Below are 20,923 nucleotides of genomic sequence, written 5' to 3' on the forward strand. Positions count from 1 at the left end.
CCGCTAGAGCTAGCGGAGCAGGCATTGTCTTATGGTGGCATGCTTGGTTCCATCTCTGCGACTTTGCGGAACCCTTCAAGGCGTCCTTCACAAATGCCCCTTTTGATGGCTCTTTGCTGTTTGGCAAGACCATCCGCGACACACTGGTCCAGAGCGAGTAAGACGGGAAGACGTTGTCTGCCATCGGGATCGGCTTCTCGGCTCCCCAGAGGTCCTTCTCCAGGAACCAAAGGGGACAAAAGAAGATGTGGTTCCAGAAATCTCAACAGTCCTGTTTCGCTCCGGACCCCTTGTCTTTTAGAGGCAGAGGAGGACAGGGTGGACGCCAGCCTACAGGCAGAGGGGGACCAAAGAATTCCGGGTCGAGAGAACCTTTTTTGGATCGGCCCACGCAGCAGCCCTGAGGGGTTACCCGACTGCTCCACTCTAGAGGCAGTCGGGGGGTTTCTAGAGGCACCTAGCAGTTTGGGAGTCCATTACAATGGAACGATGGGTGCTTCGAATCATATCCAGAGGTTACACTATCCCCTTTCTGAATCTCCCTCTCAGATCCCGGAGCCTCCCAGATGTCCCACCCAATCAAAGGGAGGCAGCAGCCACAGAAATAAAGCAGCTGCTAGAAAAAAGAGCAATCCAGCCTGTCCCCCAAGATCAATCTGGATCAGGCTTCTACTCCAGGTTCTTTCTGGTGCCAAAAAAGATGGGGGACTTAAGACCAATCCTTGACCTGTCCACTCTAAACCTGTTGGTTGCCAAAGAAAAGTTCCGGATGGTCACCATTCAATCCATTTTCCCACTCCTGCAGGAAAATGACTGGATGTGCTCTATAGACCTCAAGGATGTGTGCTACCACATTTTAATGGACAGGCAATCCAGAAGGTTTCTCCACTTCCGGCTGGGAGCCAGCCACTATCAGTTCAGGGTCCTTCCCTTTGGTCTCACCACAGCCCCCAGGGTGTTCCCCAAAGTGATGGCAGTTGTAGCGACCCACCTGAGGCTTTAGGGAATACCGGTCTTTCTGTACCTAGACAACTGGCTCCTGACTGCCCCCACCAGGCATCTACTCTGTTCAGCCAGGAATTACTTCCTTCCCTTGGCCTCTCATCTGGGAATCTCAGTCAGTCTCCAGAAATCCTCCCTTCAACCAACTCATACCTTGGATTTCATAGGAGCCAGGCTAGATACAAACCTGTTGAGGGCCTTCCTAACTCCGGACAGGCTTCGAACTTTGACATTCCACGTGATGGCCCTCTTACAATCCCCGGCTCCTCCAGTGGAATTGGTCCTGAGGGTGCTAGGTTCCATGGCTGCAGCCATCAGTCTGTCACCTCTAGCTCGTCTAAACATGAGGGTCCTATAATGGACCTTGCATGTTCAATGGTCCATCCTGCAACATCCGCTAAGTGCATCTATATCCCTCAACAAGGTTTGCAGGAAGTCCCTACTCTGGTGGATCCAGTCCCTGGATCTCCGGGAAGGGCACCCCTTCTCTATGGCTGCACCCCACGACCACGTCAACCACATTGACCACGGACGCTTCTCGTCTTGGGGGGGGCACTGCATAGGCAGAACCGTCCAAGGCACGTGGACCCACTCGGAGACCTTGTTGCACATCAATGTCCTAGAGATGAGGGTGGTGCTTTTAGCGTTGCAAGCACTCCAGGCCCTTCTTCCCTTAGGGACAATTGCGATTCAATCAGACAACATGTCAGTAGTCTGGTATATCAACAAACAGGGGGGAACTAGATCCTATCTGCTGTGTCGAGAGGCCATGAGAGTTTGGGAATGGGCGATTGCCACCAACCGCTTTCTCATAGCAACGCACATTCCGGGTCGGTCCAACATTTTGGCAGACAGGCTGAGTCGAACCATCCTTTCACCTTACGAGTGGTCTCTGAACCTGAGAGTAGCAAAGCAAATCTTCCTCAAGTGGGGTCAACCTTGCTACAATCTATTCGTGTCACATTTGAACGTGAAGTGCAGCGAGTACTTCGCTCTACTTCCCCCACAAGGGGAATCCCCCAGAGACGCTCTAGTCCATATTTGGCCATCTGGTCTACTTTATGCTTATCCACCTCTTCCTCTCTTGGTAAAATTCTTGCAGAAAGCTCATTGGTTGGGGAGCAGAGTGATCCTCATAGCCCCATTCTGGCCTCGTCAAACGTGGTTCCCTTGCCTATGGTCTCATCTGGTCAATCCTCCATGGATTTTGGATCCCACTCCGGATCTGATATCTCACCCCCTGGGGTTGACAACCCCAAACCTGGACAATCTCAAGCTCACAGCTTGGTTGATCCAGTTCCATTCATAGCTAGGACTCCTGGTATCTCCTCTTCCGTTAAAGCTATTTTAGTAGCCACTCATAAACCTTCTACTAGAAAGGTCTATAAGAGCAAATGGAAACGTTTTTCGATCTTGGCGGAACATAGAAATTTGGATCCCTTTACAGCCCCGATACCAGCTGTATTAGATTTTTTGTCATACTTATTTGATCAAGGTGCCAGCTCCTCCACCGTCAAAGTCCAGTTAACAGCAATTTCACACTTTCATGTGGGAAGTGATCTCGGTTCTTTAGCTTCTTCCAAGATCTGCAAGACTTTCGTAAAAGGTACTTTCCTGTTAAGGCCTCCTGTTAAGGATGCAGTCCCTCCATGGGATTTAACCCTTGTTCTCCAGGCTCTTACTGGCCCTCCCTTTGAACCTGCAGCTTCGGTGGATCTAAAATATTTATCTTGGAAAATGGCCTTTCTCATTGCTATCACTTCGGCTAGAAGGGTTTCAGAGCTTCAAGCCCTTTGCGCCAAACCTCCATATCTGGTCTTTCATAAAGACAGAGTTTCCCTCAGGACCAATCCCTCCTTCTTGCCTAAAGTCGCCTCTGAGTCCAACATTAATCAATCTATCAATTTACCGTTTTTTTTCCCAAATTATCAAAACAAAGGTAAATACAAGTTACATTCTTTGGACGTGCACAGACAATTGAGGTTCTATTTACACAGGACTGCTGATCATAGGAAATCTGACCAACTCCTTGTATCCTTTGCTAAACCCTATTTGGGTAAACCTGTGTCAAAAGCTACATTGTCCAGATGGATTTCTCAATGTATACTTCTTGCATATAAGAGTTCTGGCCGACCAGAACCTGTCGGAGTTCACGCCCATTCTACTCGATCACTTTCCACTTCTGCTGCTTTTTGGTCCAGAGTGTCCTTGGATGACATTTGTTCAGCTGCCACTTGGGCTTCATCCCATACTTTTATTACCCATTAAAAGCTGGATATAATTTCCAGAGGGAGGGCGTCCTTTGGCTCTGCAGTGCTCTGGAATATTCTTCAATGAGGACCTCCCAAGTCTTTTGGTAGATGGGGACTCTGTCCTACAGGTTGATGAACAAATGAAATTAACTACTTCAGATAAAGAAGTTATGTACTCACCATAACGTTCCATCTGAGTAGGTAACTTAATTTGTGAGCAACCAACCCCCTCCATCCCCCTAACCTGTAGTTCGTCCTTTTAGGATCTTTGTGCTTCCTGTGCCAGATGACATCAAGTTAGGATGTTTAGTTGATCCTTTGGTTGTAGTATTCTATAATGCTAAGCAAACTCGATCTGAGGACAGAGAGGGATGGCAGGGGGTTATGGGTAAGGAGGAGGAGCTTCGAACTCGGATCTTAGCTGAATAAAGCTGCCGGCTCGGATCCGATTCAGATCCGTCACCCACAGGTTGCTGACAAATAAAGTTACCTACTCATATGGAACGTTATGGTGAGTACATAACTTCTTTTTTTTATCACCCTTCCTTACCCTCTAAGCAACTTTCATTTATATTTTCAGGTTTCTCCATTCTTTATAAAACTTTTATATACCAGCTGGTATAACTTCGCATTGTTGGCAGTTTTTCCTTTTTCCCCTTTTTCCTCCGTTCAAAAAATAAAATTATTTAGATAACATTTGTAGTTTCTTTTATATTGTGTTAATGGCTGAGAAATCTGACAAGCCAACTGCATTCAAAAAATGCACTTTCTGTGGGTACAGTATCCCACAGTCTGATGCCCACAGGGTGTACATGTACTGTCTAGGTCCTGGTTACTTAGATGTAGATTGCGACATCTTGGGAGGGTTTCAGTGTCCGAGCTATCAGCAACCGTTGCAACAAACTAATTTTGAAGGGTCTTCTCCCTTACACTGCTTCCTCTTGAACTGGATCTTCTAAGGAATCAGGGGCCCAACCCCGACTAAAAAGCAAAAGGAGCTCAGGGAGCACAGAAAATGCTGTCCTGGCTGGTCTCCAAAAAGGGGTACAGCTGCACCACCTGCCAAGACCTTGAAATTGTTGGATCCAACACAAACATTACTTAGTCATCCTCTACACCAAACTTCTAGTTCCCTCTTGGAAGTCGTGTCTCCAACCTTAAGGTCTCCTTTGTTTCAGGGGACCTCAAAGAAACCTTCCAGATCGCAGTCCACTTCATCCTCCATTAGATCTTCCTGCAGACGTTCTGAAGTGGAGGCGGACAGGATGATGAGGAGATTCCTCAAGATGCAGATACAGATGGGGGTTTTGACTGCTTCATCACCCACCGGATCCATGAGCCACCATCCTACTTTTGTACCATTGATAACTCCTTCTCCGATCTGACGTCCTGCTTTGGAGCCCTCAGATCTGGTGGTTACCAGAGTCAGTATATCAGATCTGATGGCCCTTTCTTCCTCGGCTCTGATGACATCTCTGATTTGATCAGCTCCGACTTTTTTGGAGCAGGATGGATCTCTGATCCAAAGTGTCGGTGTCAAATCTGATGGAATGTCCTTGACTTTGAAGCATTCAGAGCAATCACTTTCCCTCAGAACCTCGGCACTGGACAGCTCAGCTCTGACTTCCCCTTCCAGGCATGGGATTCAGGAGGGTCTGGGGTTGTCTATTTCAAGAGCTACATCTCCGGAGGGATGGCCAAAGACATCTCCATGTCCTACTGCATTCATAGTGGTGGAGAGTGCATTCTCCTATTTGAGAATTACTTTGACTCTCCCTCCTTTGGATTCTACCCGATATACTTCTCTGAGGTGCAAGCCAAAACCAGTGGGCTATGGCTGACCAAGTTTGCAGATGACTGAAAGCTGGGCATGGTCATCAATTCCTCAAGTGATGTGGATGTCCTCAAAGAGGGTCTCACCCAAATAAATGACTGGTGCCATAAACATGGCCTCAAGATGAATGCCACATATTATCACATTAATAATGTCCAAAGCACACAATCAGTCATCAGGGATTTAGGCATCCAGGTTGACAGCAACCTGTCTTTTGACCACCATGTTGCTTCTGTTATATGGAAAGCTTTCTACATGGCTCACCTCATAAGTAAGGGTATCTCATCCAGGGACAAGGAGGTCATAACATCCCTGTACTCTTCCCTTATAAGGCCAGATCTGAAGTAGGAGATTCATTTGTCTGCAACCTGTGAGTTATGGATCCGATATCGGATCCGAACCAGCATGGTTATCCAGCTATGGATCCAAGCTCTTAGCTCCTCCCCTCACCCATAATGCCCTGCTCTCCCTACATGACCTCAGATCTAGTTTGCCGTACTGGTAACCAGTTGGATCATCTGAGCTCTTCAACTAAGTGCTTATAAAACTTTTATAAAACTTTAAATTACTTTTTTATAGTCAAATTTGTGTGATTGTGTTAGGTTTCCTTTAGTCGTTTGATAGTTTTGGGTTTAAATTTTACATAAAAAATTTTATTTTAATTCCCTCCCCTCGCTGGTTCGGAGTTTTGTTGAGTGTGTTGTTTGGGGCCTTGTGTGTGTGCTAGTTTAGCACTAATTGTTTGTCTTTTTCTTTGGTAAAAAAAAAAAAAAAAAAAAAAGACTTTAGTTATGTCAGAAGCCCTTAAGGCAATTTTTTCGAAGTGCTCCGAGTGTGGCCATAAGCTTTCCCCTGCTGATGGCCACAGTCGGTCTTGATCCTTGGGGTTGAACACCTCACTTCTGGATGTTCCATTTGTGCAGGGTTCAACCCCAGGGCATTGAAGGAGCGGAGGTCGAAGCTGGTCCTGGCGGGACTTCTGCCCCCGGACTCAGCTTCGGCCTCCGCTCCTGTGGTGGGTACTGTTGCTACAGTCCCCTCCTCGCCTGCTCCCCCTCCTCCACCTGGGACTCAACCTCCCGCTGCTGGGTTAGAGGACAGGGAGGCAAGAAAAAAGGACCGGAGAGAGAAGCACCACAAGCGGCGGGCCGAGACCTCCGTTTCGGCCCCGCCAGCTAAGCGGGATTCTCCTCCGGCTTCCTTGGCTGCTGGCTCTCCCCCCCTCAGCTCCAGACTCCGGTCTGCTTTTCACCGGGGCCTGAGGAGGAGGAGACCCGATCCCCGTCGAGGCTATCAAGGAGGCACTCAAGGCCTACCTCGGTAGCCTCTTTGAGGTCTACATATAGCCTTTCCGACCCCGATCTGGACTGGATGATGAGAAGGTTCATCCAGGCCCAGATGCAGATGGGAGTGCTCCTGCCTCCCCCCCCCCCCTCTGGGGGGAGCTCGACCCCATTTTTCAAGCCCATAGCTCCTTCTCCGACCCACTACACGGGTTTGGAGCGTTCGGAGCCGGGCAGCTTCGGAGCCGGGGGTGGGTCGGCACCGATAGTACTAGGTACTTCGGATCCGACCCTGCCCTCGAGTGTTTCGGATCTGACCTCTCGGAGCCTGGCTCCGAGCTTCGGATCCGGGGGACTTAGTGTGCCTTCGGCGCCGTCTGTGTCGGAGAGCACTGGTCCCTCGGATCCAAGTGTCTCAGGGCCGGCTCTGATCCACTCTTCGGATCCGAGAGGGAGCCGACTTTCGGATCCTTTGGTCGAGGCTGGCTCCCCTTCGGCTTTTGATGTAGTGGAGAGGGCTCTGTTGAGGGCTTCCGGACCCCCGGCAATTGCTTCGGCTCCTTCCCGCGCTCCATCTGCACTGGGTCAGGCTTCCACCATCTGGCCACTGGGACAGCCCGCTTCAATGCTCCAAGCTGTTCCATTGGAACAAGACACTGCTTGCGAGGGCTCCTCGGACAGCCCCCCCGAGGAAGCACCTCGCAAGCATATGTGTAAAAGGAGGCACATAGACTACCCCGAGTCTTTAACAGAAGACACGGATTTGGAGGAAAGGGAAGGCTCCCCAAGATCACCCCCCGAGGATGTCTTGTCTCCTTTGGAGACATCATGGAAATGCTTCGCATAAGGGGTGGGTGGTCTGCCCCCAAGTCTTCGTCGTATGAGACCGTGTTCTTGGAGGCATTCGAAGCGGGCCTGTCTACCTCTTGGGTGTCCCCTCCTGCCGACCCCCTGGTGGACCTTATTACCACCAGGGCGTGGAAGGAACCGGACACCGTGGAGCCAATCCCCAAAAGGCCAGACAGAATCCTTAGCCCCCCTGCAGACCGTGCCCACTGGAGTAAGGGGCCTCCGGTGGATGCTATGTTGACGGCAGCAGCCACCAAGAGGGAACTCACCCAGGAGAGTCCCTCAGTCCATCCTCCGAGCAAGGAGTCTCGGACGATGGACCGCTTGGGAAGCGAATGTTTAGTTCAGTGACCTTCTCGGTGAGGGCGCTCAACTATCTGGCACATGTTATCAGGATGCAGCGCGATCTTATTAAAGAATACGCTGCATCCCCCCCAGAGTCCATGTCGGAGGAGGACAAACTTTTGCACTCCACCCGTATGGCCACTCTTCGATCTGTGATGAATACCTCTATGCAGTTGCTGTCCCATGCTACTGAGGGAGCCGCTAGAGCTGCAGGAGTAGGCCTAGTCACTAGACGCCAGGCCTGGCTCCACCATTGCGATTTCACAGAGCCCTTCAAGGCATCCTTCGCGAATGCCCCCTTTGATGGTTCTGCCCTTTTTGGAAAAACGGTTCGCGACACCTTGACCCAGAGCGAAAAGGACGGGAAAACGCTGTCTGCCATTGGAATCCGCTTCTCTGTGCCCCAGAGGTCCTACTCTAGGAACCAAAAGGGCCAGAAGAAGATGTGGTTCCGGAAGTCGCAGCAATCCCAACCCGCTCCAGACAACCAGTCCTTCCGTGGCAGAGGAGGACAGGGAGGACGCCGGCCCAGGGGCAGAGGGGCTCCCAGGAATTTCGGGTCCAGAGAACCTTTCACTGAACGGCCTGCACAGCAGCCCTGAGGGGTTGCCCAACTGCTCCACTCTGGAGGCAGTTGGGGGACGTTTTTCGGAGCACCTAGCGGCATGGGAGTCCATAACATCAGACCGCTGGGTCCTCCGCATTATATCCAGAGGATACAAGATCCCCTTTCATCACATTCCAAAATTAAAATCCCTCCCCGACGTTCCACCCGGACAGTGGGAGGCCGCTTCAGCAGAAATTGGCCATCTGCTGGGGAAAAGAGCCATCCAGCCCGTCCCCCCAGACCAGATCGGATCAGGGTTCTACTCCAGGTTCTTTTTAGTGCCAAAAAAGATGGGGGACCAAAGACCAATTTTAGACCTGTCCCTGTTAAACCTGGCAGTTCCCAAGGAGAAGTTCCGGATGGTCACTTTGCAATCCATCCTCCCCCTTCTGGGAGGGAATCACTGGATGTGCTCTATAGACCTCAAGGATGCGTACTACCACATACTAATGGACAGGCGTTCCAGGAGGTTTCTTCACTTCCGGCTGGGAGCCAGTCACTACCAGTTCAGAGTCCTTCCCTTTGGTCTCACCACAGCCCCCAGGGTGTTCACCAAAGTATTAGCAGTGGTTGCGGCCCACCTGAGGCTTCAGGGGGTGCAGGTCTTTCCGTACCTGGACGACTGGCTTCTTACTGCCCCAACAAGGCATCTACTATCCTTGGCGCGAGACTCCTTTCTTCATCTAGCGCCCCGCCTGGGCATCATGATAAACGTAGCAAAATCCAACCTGGCCCCTACTCAGTTGATAGATTTTATAGGTGCCAGGTTAGACATAAGGGAGTTAAGAGCCTTTCTCACAGCCGACAGAGTTCGGAATCTGCGACTCCAGGTGCGGGCCATCCTCCACTCCAGCTCAGTTTCGGCGGAATTGGTCCTGAGGGCTCTAGGGTCCATGGCGGCAGCGATATCTCTTCTTCCACTTGCCAGGTTCAACATGCGGCTCAATCAGTGGACACTTCAAGTTCAGTGGTCTTATCTTGCTCTACCTCTGCATCATTCCATTGCGATCAGCAAGGCTTGCAAGTGGTCCCTCTTGTGGTGGCTCCATTCACAGGATCTCCACGGAGGCCGCCCCTTTTGTGCTTCTCCCCCTCTCGCCACGGTGACCACGGACGCCTCCCGCCTCGGGTGGGGGGGGCATTTTGCAGGCCGGACGGTCCAAGGCACGTGGAACGACTCAGAGACCTCCCTGCATATCAATGTTCTAGAGATGAGAGCAGTGCTCTTGGCTTTGCGAGCACTTCAGGCCTTTCTTCCCCTGGGAACAATTGCGATTCAGTCAGACAACATGTCGGTGGTCTGGTACATCAACAAACAGGGGGGAACCAGGTCTTATCCTTTATGTCGAGAAGCCATGAGAGTGTGGGAATGGGCGATCTCCACCAACCGCTTTCTCATCGCAACGCATATTCCGGGTCGGTCCAACATCCTTGCGGACAAGCTCAGTCGCACCATTCTCTCCCCGTACGAGTGGTCTCTCAATGCTCAAGTAGCGAAACGTATCTTCGCATGGTGGGGAACTCCTTGTTGCGATCTCTTTGCATCTCCCTTAAACACCAAGTGCGACAGTTTTTTCACTCTAATCCCTCCTCCAGGGGATTCCCCGAGAGACGCTCTGATGCATGCTTGGCCTCCCGGTCTTCTTTACGGTTACCCCCCTTTGCCTCTGATGCTCCAGGTTCTTCAGAAAGCCTCTCGGTTGGGGTGCAGAATGATCCTCATTGCCCCATTCTGGCCTCGACAGATCTGGTTCCCTTACCTAAGGTCTCACTCGGTGAATCTACCTTGGATTCTAGATCCCATTCCGGATCTGATATCACACCCATCGAACCTACCAACTCCGAATCTGGACAACCTGAAGCTAACTGCTTGGCTGCTCCAGTTCCACTCCTAATTAGGACTCCCGGTATCTCGTCCCCCGTTAAGGCCATCCTGGTAGCAGCTCATAAACCATCTACCAGAAAAGTTTACCGCAGCAAATGGAAACAATTCTCCATTTGGGCGGAGTGGCAGGGTCTAGATCCCTTCACGGTTCCCCTTCCTCTGGTGCTAGACTTCCTAACCACTCTTTTTAATGATGGTGCCAGTAGTTCCACGGTCAAAGTGCAGCTTGCGGCCATTTCTCACAATCATGTTGGTCATGACTCTGGACCGCTTATGTCCGCCAAATTATGTAAAATCTTCCTAAAAGGCACCTTTCTCCTTAGACCCCCTGTCAAGCAGGCGGTTCCACCATGGGATCTTTCTTTGGTTCTTCAGGCCTTGACCGCTCCCCCCTTCGAGCCTGCGGCCACAGTAGCTCTTAAATTCTTGTCCCTCAAGACTGCTTTTTTAGTAGCCATTACTTCGGCCAAAAGAGTTTCGGAACTTCAAGCCTTATCCATGAAGCCTCCTTACTTGGTCTTCCATCCGGACCGCGTATACCTCAGGACCAATCCCTCCTTTCTTCCTAAGGTAGCTTCAGAAGCAAACATTAGTCAGTCCATTAACCTCCCTGTTTTCTTTCCTAAATATCAGAACAAGGGTGAATACAAGCTGCATTCCTTGGATGTTCACAGGCAGCTTCGTTTTTATCTTAACAGGACAGCTGGTCATAGGCAATCCGACCAGTTGTTCATTTCCTTTGCCAAATTCAATCTGGGTAAGCCAATTTCCAAAGTCTCCTTGTCACGATGGATTTCGCAGTGTATTCTTTTAGCTTACCAAGCTTCTGGGATGCCCGCACTGGAGGGAGTCCATGCCCATTCGACCCGGTCAGTTTCTACCTCAGCGGCCTTTAAAGCTAGGATTCCTCTGGATGACATTTGTTCAGCAGCCACTTGGGCTTCATCTCATACCTTTATCTCTCATTACAAGCTGGATATCACATCTAGAGGTAGAGCATTCTTTGGCTCCGGGGTGCTCCGGAATATCCTTCCATGACGGCCGCCCAAGATTCAGGTAGCTGGGGACTCTGTCCCACAGGTTGCAGACAAATGAATCTCCTACTTCAGATTTAGAAGTTATGTACTTACCATAACGTTCCATCTGAGTAGGTGGATTCATTTGTCTGCAACCATCCCGCCCTCCTATCCCCCTGGCCTTGTCAGTTTCCTGCATATTATGTGTTACCCTTTTCTAGGGTATTTTGATTCAGGGCAAACTCGATCTGAGGTCATGTAGGGAGAGCAGGGCATTATGGGTGAGGGGAGGAGCTAAGAGCTCGGATCCATAGCTGGATAACCATGCCGGTTCGGATCCGATATCGGATCCATAACCCACAGGTTGCAGACAAATGAATCCACCTACTCAGATGGAACGTTATGGTAAGTACATAACTTCTAATTATTGAGTACACTGCCCCCTTTGGCATGTGCCTCGCAAAGCATGTGCAGCAACTGGAGAGACCACAGAGGTTCCTCACCAGGAGAATCCAGAGCCTTAAACATCTACCCTATACAGATAGGCTAAAAGCCCTGTCCCTCTACTCAGTTTCATACAGACTCCTCAGAGGTGACCGCTGTCTGGCATACAAAGCAATCTCAGAAACAGCTTTTATAGGACTGCAGCATATCCGCATGTCAGTCTCCACTTGAGTAACCCACAAACGTGACCTCAACCTGGTCTGTGACATGAATAGGACTTGTTGGTGGGACAGATTTATGTCCCAGAGATTCCACCGTCTGTGGAATAGACTCCCTCTCCACTTCAAGCAGAGTACCTCATTATCCCTTTTGAAGCGCAACCTGGATAACTGGATGGGAAACAGAAAATACACCACTGGGATTCCACCTGTGTACCTGCTGGACAGGGGCTTTGGGTGTTGGCTTGTCTAAACATGGGTTGAACTCTTGGCTAGGCTTATAAGGGCCTTAAACCCAATAGCCTAGTAACTTCTTATGATCCTATGATCCTACCCCTGTTCTGACTTCTGTGCCTGAGCCTGCTCATCCTCCACCTCAGGGACAGCCAGACCCTAAGAGGTTCCAAGCATCTCTCCCTGTGTAGCACCCTCTCTCTTCTGACACCTATCTGGAACATCTCACCGAGGAGGTCCCTCAAAGGAAACTGTGTAAAAAGAGGCACCTAGATTCTCCTCAGGAATCTTTAACAGAAGACACAGACTTTGATGAAGTGGAAGGGTCTTCAAGATCTCCACCTGATGATGTCTCTTTTGGAGACAGCCATGAAATTCTATGCCAAAGAGGTGGTCGGTCAACCCAATGCCCTTTCTCAGAGGAATCGCTGTTCTTGGCAGCCTTTGGGTCTGGCCGATCTACATCTTGGGTGACCCCCTCCTGTGGGTGACCTTATAGACCTTGTCTCCTACAGGGCATGGAAGGAGTCAGACACTCTGGAGCCCATGCCAAAAAGAGCTGACAAAATTTTCAGTGCCCCTTCAGATAAGCAACACTGGACAGAAGGTATCCCTGTAGATGGCTTGGTTGTTGCAGCAGTCACAAAGAAGGAGCTAGCCAAACAGAGCTCCACTCTCCATCCCCCTAACAGGGAGTCTAGGGTGTTAGACAGGTTTGGGATGTAGTTGTATACATTAGCTACATTCGCATTGTGATCTCTGAATTATTTGGCCCACTTTATCAGGTTGCAGAGGGACTTACTAAAGGAACTCTCCAACACTGCCATGGGATCTGTGTCTCAAGAGGAACAGAAAACCTTTTCCTCAGGAATAGCTACCCCAACAATCCATCTTGATCTCGTCCGTGGAGGTTAATCTCACACGCTGCTGAGGGTTCCTCAGGGGCCACTGGTTCAGGCATTGCCAGAAGGAGACATGCCTGGATGCAACTTTGTGACTTTGCGGAACCTTTCAAGGTGTCATTCATCAGTGCTTCTTTTGATGGATTGCTACTCTTTGGACCATCCGTAAAAGATACCCTCTCCCAATGTGAGAAAGACAGGAAAACCTTGCCTGTCATTGGAATCAGATTCTCTACCCCACTAAGTCAGTTTTCCAGAAAACAACAAGGAGGTAAGAGATTGTGGTTCAAGAAGTCACAAAGGCCTTTCCAGGATTCACAGGGAGAGTTTTCCCCTAGAGGCAGAACAGGAAATAACCATTTTGGCAGATACTGCGCACATGGCAGAAGAGGCCCCCAGAACCAAGGATCTTGAGATTCCTTCTCGGACAGATCCTTTCAGCACTCCTGAGCAGTTGCCCAACTGTCCCTCTCTGGAGGCAGTCAAGGCGGCATTTATCCTTGCACCTAAATACCTGGCTAGCCATTACAAATGACAAAGGATCATATCCAAAGGATATTACATTCCCTTTTTCAAAACTCCCATTCCAAAGAAAATTCTCCCTGATGCTCCACCCAGTCAGAGGGACTCAGCAGCACAAGAAATTGCAAAGTTGCTAGAGAAAAGAGTCATCCCTAAAGTCCCACCAGACCAAACAGGATCTGGAATCTACCCAATGTTCTTTTTAGTGCCAAAAAAGATAAGAGACCTGAGACCAATCCTAGATCTAACCTTCCTAAACAAGTCATAAAGAACTCGAAATTCTGGATGGTCACAGTACAGTCTATTCTACCTCTCTTTCAAAAAGATGACTGGGTGTGCTCAATAGATCTTCAAAACGCGTTTTATCACATCAAAATGAACAGGCACTCTTGCAGTTTTTTCCGCTTCTGGTTGGGAGCCAGTTATCATTTCAGAGCTCTGCCCTTTTGTCTCACTACAGCTCCCAGGGTGTCCACCAAATGCAGTAGTAGCAGCTTATCTGAGACTGCTCAGATTCAGAGTGTTTCCTTACCTAGATGACTGGCTGCTGACTGCATCAATCAGGCATCTGCTACTCCAAGCTAGGAATTATCTGCTCCATCTAACGAATACACTGAGAATCAGAATAAATCCCAAAAAGCCTCAACTACAACCAGTTCAAGTGATAGATTTTATAAGGGCACATCTAGGTACATTCAACCGCCTAGCCCTCTTACCTTCAAACAGAATTCTGTCCTTGAGATTACATATCAGCCAAATCCTAGCCACCCCTTTACCACCTGCAGAATTAGTTGTTAAAGCACTAGGTTTGATGGTTGCCACCATAACATTGACTCCTACAGTTCGCCTACACATGATTATTTTTCAGTGGACTCTAGCAGTACAATGGTCCCTACAGTTATCCTCTGAATCATCCTATCAAGCTATCTCGGGTGTGCAAATACTCCTTATCATGGTGGCTTCACTCCAGGAATGTCAAAAAAAAGACAACCATTTATTCTTCCTCCCCCATCGCCATGTTGACCAGAGATGCATCCCAGTTGGGGGTGGCATTATTCGGGACAATTTGTTCAAGGCACGTGGTCGACACAGGAGGCCAATCTGTATATAAATGTCCTAGAGATGAGAGTAGTGCTGCTAGTGTTGCAAGCCTTACAGAGCTTTCTTCCTCAAGGGACAATTGCAATTCAAACAGACAACATATTTGTAGTTTGGTACATCAACAAACAAGGGGAAACCAGATCATACCCCCTGTGTCAAGAAATAATGAGAGTTTGGCAATGGGCGATTTCCTCCAACCACTTTCTAGTAGCAATTACAGATTCCAGGGAAATCCAACATCCTAGTGGACAGGCTCAGCAGAACCCTTCTGATACCTCACTAGAGGTCTCTAAACCAGTCTGTGGCAAACTTGGTCTTCCGCAAATGGGGTCAGCCTTGCTGCAATCTCTTTGCATCTCCTTCCAGCAGCAAATGCAGCAAGTTCTTTGCCTTGATCCCTCCTCAGCGGCAGTCACCAAGAGATGCTTTACTTCATGTTTGACCCTCCGATCTCCTTTACGCTTATTGCCCTCTACCTCTCATTCCCAAATTTCTCCAGAAAGCACACAGGTTGAAGAGCAAAGTGCTCCTCATTGCACCCTACTGGCTTCAACAGGTTTGGTTCCCCTTTCTTTGGTCTCATCTGATACATTGTCTCTGGACACTGGACTAAAGTCCAGACCTGCTTTCTTATCCTTCAAGACAAACTCACCCAGATTTGACAGGCCTCAAATTGACCACTGATTTCTCCACTTCCAATGATGGCTAGACTTTCCAGGCTTTCCAGTCCAGTTAAAGAAATCCTGATATCTTCACATAAAGCTTCCACCAGAAAGATTTACAAGAGCAAGTGGAAAAGATTTTTGGGCTCACCAAAAACATATGGATTCTTTCACGAAAGGGGATAATGCCAGCACAGCTATCTGGAATTTTGTAAATAATTATACGTCATTTGTAAATATCGACTTGACATATATAAAATACTTGTGTTACAACTGTATTAGAACTGTATGTCATGTGTATACCAAACCGGTTTGTACAGACAGGTGTGTTAAAGAGGAATTTTATAAGGTGCTTGTGCTTAAAATCAAACCACAGTGTGCCCTCCTGGAAGAGAACAGAAATATACATACACTACTGTAACTGTTTAAATGTATATTTTAACAGTGGAAACTGGAATTCAGAAAGTTAACTTCAGAAAAATAACTGAAATTAAATTACTTTATGGCTATGCAATAAAAGATGGCATCTTTCAGTTTCAATGCAGCAAGGAGACACAATGTCTAAAACTAGGGCGCTTTCTGTATTGTCTCTAGGGTGAAATAATTACTAGTCTTGAAATGTGAAAGAATGTAATTGTTTTATGACTTCCCACATCTGCCAAAAATCTGAAGTCTATGTATTTTCACAGGTAGTTGCTAAATACTGTCAGCTTCCAGCAGTGGAGGTTTCACTTGGGATAGAGTCGGATGGCAAGAAATGATGTCATTCTGCAAGCTATCCCAACAGTAATATTTAAGATATTAAAGTCCTTAAAGCTCTAGACACACTTCCATACTCTGCCCTCCCACTATTTCAGCTAGTATCCTATTGCAACCTCAACTTCTAACCCACAACTATTCCATCATACCTACACCACACCATGTCCCTTCAAACCATTCTCATCCCTTCTTTTAGCCTACTACTCCTAATACCTCTTTACCATGCCACCTCTTATGCCTCTTACAAACGACCCCCTTATTTCCTATCCCCTCCTCACCTCACCATCACCCCTGACTCAAATCACAACACTGCCACATCTCATTTCCACACTATATCCTCCTCCCTAATGCTTCCAAACCCACTTCTCTGCTTTAAACTTAATCTTCTACCTAGCTCAATGAAGCATCATCTTCCCAAAGTACTATCATACCTCCCACCAAACACCAGGAGTAAATCCAAACCCCTGCTCTCTTTCCCATATAATTTCCTATGCCTAGCAGGAGACATACACCCCAACCCAGGACCTAGTTCCAGGAGTAATCCATCTCCCCCCATTGGCCGGCTCGGTTCTGAGGTCGGAACCGATACCCGTGCGTAATGACTGAACGAGGATCAACAATACAGATGGAACATTATGGTAAGACATTACTTCTTTTTCTTGGTCAAACTACCATTTGTATTAATATTAGTATTAATTTTACACAGCAAGATTGGACACCCTTTGTTAAGGGGCTTAAAGTAGCTGATAAGGAGTTGGCTGGTGGCAGTGATAACTACCTTATAGTCTGGGCAAAAGTGGGAATAGCTAGTAAACTTGTGCCAGCCTTTCCTAGATGTGTGTGTGTGTGTGTGTGTAAATCAAACCTCAAAGAGTGTGTGTGTGTGTGTGTGTCGGCTGCTTGGGCAGGGACACGAACCACTGTTCAGACAGAGAGGGTGCTGGAGGTCTGGCTTGGCCACTCAGCTGAGATCTCAACTCTATAGCTGTGCTAGTGGAGAGTCTTACTGGGGATCTGGAGAAAGAGGGAGAAACCAGCCCCGGACTGACTGGGGTCTGTGTGTGCTCATAAGGTAAATTGCACTTGATGCAGACAGCTGCATCTGGAAATACTGTATGTGCACTTGTCATTCTCCCAGTGAACATCCCCCACTGGTGCCAGCGGTTAGGATTGAGGCTCCTTGATTACTGGTCCAGTTGTGGGTCATCACAGATCCATTCACAGCCCCCATTCCAGCAGTTTTTGACTTCCTTGCTTTAATTTTTCAGAATGGAGCAAGCTGCTCCTCTGTCAAGGTACAGTTAGTAGCCATATTCACTATCCATATAGGTGGAAATTCTTCATCTTTGGCTTCTTCCAAATTGTGTAAGGCCTTTCTCAGAGGTACCTTCTTGCTTAGACCTCTGTTTAAAAAAACACTCCTCCATGGGATCTGACTATGGTCTTACAAACTCTAGTTCATTCTTCTTTCGTACCTTCTGATAAAGTAGATATCAAATTGTTATCATGGAAGACCTTATTCTTGGTGGTTATAACCTCAGCTAGGAGAATTTCAGAATTGCAAGCACTCTTCTTCCAAACTGCTGTATTTGATTTCCATAAGGACAGAGTTACCTTAAGTACAAATCCAACCTTTTTACCAAAAGTTGCCTCTGAAAACAATATCAGTCAAGTCATCAATCTCCCTGTATTTTTTTTCCTAATTTTGAGAACAAGGGTGAATATATCCTTCACCTATTAGATGTGCATAGACAGTTATGTTTTTATTGGGTTCCTATCAGATGACCGAAAACGCATTCTTTCGAATGTGTCTTGGTCGAACTTGAAAAGACGAAAAGGCAAAATGACGTAGCGGTATATAAGCGAAATCTTTCCCTGGGAAAGAAATCAATTGGCCATGTCCGTTACTTTGCTGTTTTCGCACTGTAGTGCAATCTTGGAGTTGGTATATTTAAGGAGCGGTGTGTGTGTGTGTGTGTGTGTGGGGCACAGCCTCCCACTTTATGTTATGTTTTAAGTGTATTATTTTTTTTTTTTTTTGGAACAGCGATTTTTTTTTTTCCCTTGGAAAAAAATCACTGTTCTAACCGTTTGGGTTTGTAAGCTTTTGCTTACATGGGGTCGATAAAACATCATTCACTTTTCTAAGCGTTTGATGATCTAATATAGACCCTTTTTATTTGGACATAACAAAGGCCTTCAGAAGATCTGACCAATTATTTGTTTCCTTTTCGAAGGCAAAATTAGGGAAGCCTGTATTCAAAGTAACCTTAGCTAAATGGGTTATAGATTGCATTTGTTATGTTTATTCTGCAAAAGGTATCATGCCTCCTGGACATGTGAAAGCACATTCTACTAGGTTAATGTCCACCTCAGCAGCTTTTTGGTATAGAGTATCTATTCCCCCATGCCTTCCTGTGTTGGAGGGAAGCCTTCTAGCTTATCAGTGGGAGTGGTAAGCAGTAGGTGGCCTATCCACCACAAGAGGAGTGGTTTCTGACCCAGAAATTGTAGTTTATTGGCCGTTTGGGCAGTTTTTTCCATATTTTTCATCTTTCTGGATTAAAATCCTGCATTTGCACCTGTTTTCCTGCCTTTCCTGTAACTAGTCTACTCCAGATATAGATTTGCAGGATGCAAGACTGTTGGTGAGCTTCTGAGCGGTGCCAAAGTCTGCTCTTCAATTTTTTCCTTTAGATCTGCTAGTTCTCTCCTCTCCTGCACTTTTACTAGCTTATTAGTCTAGCACTTTACCAGACTTCTTGTAGCAATTATTGTTCATAGGTTCATAGGTTCATACTAGGCTATCTGACCTAGGGCATTTATAAGCCTAGCCAGAGTGTGTTTGGCTTTCGCCACCCATTTTAAATGAATTTTGCTATGCCCTTTTTCGAGGTTAGTATACTGTGCCTCTGTCTAACAGTGACACAGAAGTGATACCCGGGATAAACCTACTATCTCCCATCCACTCATCAAGATTCCTCTTGAAGAGAGTCAATGAGGGACTCTGCCTAACTTGGACTGGGATTTTATTCCAGAGTGAAGGTAGCCTCTGAGTTATGAATCTGTGTAGCAGACAAAATGCTACTAGCACTAAACGTTCTACAAGGAAACAGCTCCAGTACTTATTATTAATGCCCGCCCTTCCAGGCATGTCTAAAGGTCAGCTCCCTGTGCTTTCCCCTATTAACCTGGTGAACTTGGGCACCATGAGGCAATGTTGCAACTGCCTCATGTACACTTACAACCCTCTCCTCTTACCTCCCAACACTCAGACTTGCAAGAGATGCACTTATATATCCAAACTGGAAGCCACTCACTCTCCAGCCAAGACTGGAATAGTTGGTCAAGAGGAGAAGGTCAGCACTTGCACCACACCGCATGGAGCACACAGCCCTGAAGAACACACACCAGCACTGCCTTCACATAAAAACATAAACCACACACCCACCTTCGCGGAGGCTCTCAATAAAAATCTCCCCAAACAAGCACAGACCTCCAAGGCAGAAATGCACTAGACCACTACAACACAACACTAATATTAGGGTCCAACCTAAGACTCTCTTACTAGGTGACTTCAACTACCCCTCCATTAACTGGGTAAACTACTAATGTACCAATACACTTGCCCAACATTTCCTGGAGTTCATTAATTCCAATCCCCTGGACCAGCTTGTTCTTACCCCCACTAGAGGTAGCAACGTCCTTGACCTGGTCATTACTAACATGGACGATCGTTGCTCTACACCAGTAGTCAGCTCCTCCCTGGTTAGATCCAACCACAAGCTAATCACTTTGGAAATCCACATCCCCCCCACCCCCAGCAAAGGTAACCACCATGAAAAACTTCTCCAAAGCTAACTTTGGGATCCTAAAAACAGAGGTGGCTAACTTCACGGCACCCATGCAAATGGAGAATAGTTACATGACTGCAGAATTATACACCAATGCACTGTACGAACACATACACAAATGCATGGATCTCGCCATATCCAATAGAACCAAGATACTCTCCTCCAAAAAAAGGAAGCCAATCTGGTGGTTCCTTGCAATAAACAAACTCTACAACAGAAGGAGGAAACTAATGTGGAATAAGGTGAAGTCCCAAGACTGGAAAAACTCCCTTATCTGCCTCAACAAAAAGTTGAGCTCCCTCATGAAATCCTGTAAAGCTAGGTATGAAAACAGAATTGCGGTAGAGAGTAAAGACAACCACAAAGCCTTCTATAGTTATGTAAAGAATCTCCACGGCAATACCCAGATTTGCTCTGAGCTACTACACAATGGTACCTCCTATATTGAGCCAACAGATATTGCCAGTGTACTGGCCGACAGATTCAGTACCAACTTGACCCCCCCCCAAAGGACCAATCACAATGCCAGTAGATTGCCAGGCACCCAGTATTACTGCTGCACAGGTTAAAACAGCACTGTCCAAGGCCAAGAATACAGCTTCTATGGGACCTGACAATATCCCTGGTTGTGTTCTACATGAACTACAGAGCGAACTGGCACTCCACCTATGTGCTCTGTTCAGTCACAGCCTCACCTCAGGCTTTGTCCCTGCCGAATGGCGCACTGCTACAGTTATCCCTCTACACAAAGGAGGAGCGACTACAGACCCTGGGAACTATTGCCCCATTAGCCTGACAAGTCTGATTTGCAAAGCTATGGAATGCATCATCATGGACCTAATAAACAAGGACGTAGGGAATCTCCAAACTCTGGATCAAACACAGTTTAGTTTTGTGAAGGGTAGGTCATGCCTGCTCAACTTGGTCTATTTTTTTGAAGGCAATGTGGTTCATACAGACTACCTTGATCTGCCCAAGTCTTTTGATACTATTCCCCACTCAGGAATCAGAAAAACTCACTAAGCTTGGCATCAACCCCCATATCACTAGGTGGGTTGCAAACTGGCTCACAGATAGAACCCACAGTGTGAAAGAAGCTGACTCCAAGTCAGACTGCCGATTAGTCACAAGTGGAGTCCCACAGGGTTTGATCC

This window comes from Protopterus annectens, chromosome 2.part0 (assembly GCF_019279795.1).
Source record: "Protopterus annectens isolate FY-2018-M chromosome 2.part0, PAN1.0, whole genome shotgun sequence".
NCBI classification, from domain to species: Eukaryota; Metazoa; Chordata; order Ceratodontiformes; family Protopteridae; genus Protopterus; species Protopterus annectens.